The sequence below is a fragment of the Cicer arietinum genome, chromosome 6 (genome assembly GCF_000331145.2).
Source record: "Cicer arietinum cultivar CDC Frontier isolate Library 1 chromosome 6, Cicar.CDCFrontier_v2.0, whole genome shotgun sequence".
NCBI classification, from domain to species: domain Eukaryota; kingdom Viridiplantae; phylum Streptophyta; class Magnoliopsida; order Fabales; family Fabaceae; genus Cicer; species Cicer arietinum.
Genome location: NC_021165.2, coordinates 3,168,376 through 3,170,285, shown reverse-complemented (window position 1 = coordinate 3,170,285; position 1,910 = coordinate 3,168,376). Strand labels below are relative to the sequence as shown.

The following is a 1,910-nucleotide window of genomic DNA, read 5'->3' as shown; positions in this document are numbered from 1 at the left end:
TGAAGTTTATAAGTAAAAAATATATATATTAAAATGTCGCTTACAAGTCAGTGATGTCTAACAATTAATACTTTCTCAGAACACGAAGTAAGTATGAAATCATTTATAATCCTACTGCTAGCTATTCTTTTTAATAGCAATAACTTAAGAATAATTAGAACAATGACATCTTATATATATTAACTAATAAATAATTAAACTAAGTAAAAGAAAATCAAGAAAGTTCGTGGACTAAATAAATAATAATTGACGAAGCAGATTACAAATCAATGAAACATGTATGTAATCGCGAGAGCCACTAGCATGAGAAAATAAGCAATTCCTTGATCAATCGCAGTACCTGCGTAATATAAAATTAAAGTTATGTTTATACGCACTTGAACAGTAGAGAAGAAAAAAAAAAAGTTTTAAGAGTAATGACCATCACTGGAAGGAGAAGGAGAAGGTGTTGGAGGAGGGGAAAAGTGGTGAGCTTGTCCAAGATCAGATATGAAAAAGAGCACCAAACTGAGAATTGAAAAAGAGAAAAATCCCAATGCCCTCATTTCCAACATTTTCCCGGGAAAATTGAAAAGCTAACTGAGAAGTGAGAAATTAAAAGCGGTTATGACGAATTTGGATTAGAGAGCCAAACGTGGACGAAAGGTTTTATTATTGTAGCTAACAACTCACAAGGCGCCAAAACTAACGGAAACGCGTCTAATGTGACTTCAATTTAGAGAGCCACCAATCTCTAATAATTTTATGTGCACTTATTTTAATGCACATTTATTCCTGATGGTCCATTTTATGTAACACATTGATTAATTTCAGTTTAACCATATCTTAATAGCGATACTTAATTAAGATGATAGCTTACCAACAACTAAAGACTAATCATTCATTTAAGGTGTTCACTCAATCCTTATGCACCAATATTTTATTTTTCTTAGTCCTTTGATTGTTTGGGAAATGAACTTTAATTATTTAGAGTTTGACAGAAAAATAAATAAAATTTAATTAATAATTATTAAAAAAAATCACCTGGAAAATGAATTATCTGGTGTGAAAATCGCACATGAGAAAATGAATTCCCACGGAATTTAGCCATGTAGACGCGTGGGCCAAAAGTGGAAAGAGGAGTGTCATAATGAGCGGTAGTATGATAGGTGCCTTTTCTTTCTTGTTTATGCTCATAAGATTCGATTTACTTGTCATCACAAACCCAAAAAAGAGCATAATGCATCTCATCTATACATATTTGTGACAAAAATCCTTTGCTCTTTATATGTTCTAATTCTAAATAGGAAAATGTTTCTTTATTCTTACTAGAGAAGTTATATCAAATGTACAAATATTGTATGGGCCACCATCTAACCTTTACAAGTAATTAACAACCACATACTCTCTTATATGTATAGAAACTTAAACTTGTATTGGAAAAATCTCTTACTTTTATGTATTCTTTTCAGAATTTCATTTATGTGCTGTCGGTCTAAACGATTTTTATATTGGTAATGAATCACAAATATTAAATTATTAATATTGTTTAATTTTTGTTATAATTACTTTAAAAAAATTATACATATTATTGGTTATGATTTATTTTATGCAAATAATGTATAAAAATTAAATTTTTATTTTTAATTAAACAATTAATTAATAACAAATTATATTTAAAACTGATAAAGTGACTTGTTAATTTAAAGAATCAACTTGAAACAATAAAAAAAGTAGACTTAATTCTAATTTTGATTCCTCTATTTTTACCTATTAATAAAGTGCGGTTATTCTATTTTAAAATCGACAATTTTAATCCCTTTCCTCATACTTTTAACCTAACAAATGATAATTTAACATATTTTAATTGACGTGAAATACAATTTCATGATATAGAACTATTTAGATGCATTAAATATTCGAATGTCACT

The 1,910-nt window shown here is 28.1% G+C and overlaps 1 non-coding gene across 1 annotated transcript; it reads right to left on the bottom strand.

Moving 5' to 3' along the window:
* On the bottom strand, positions 1–1,341 carry LOC101493656 (uncharacterized). Its single transcript, XR_012163536.1, has 2 exons — positions 1,024–1,341; positions 1–340 (listed from the first exon to the last, which is right to left on the bottom strand). It is a non-coding gene; the product is annotated as an uncharacterized protein (transcript).
* Between the last annotated feature and the right edge of the window lie 569 nt (positions 1,342–1,910).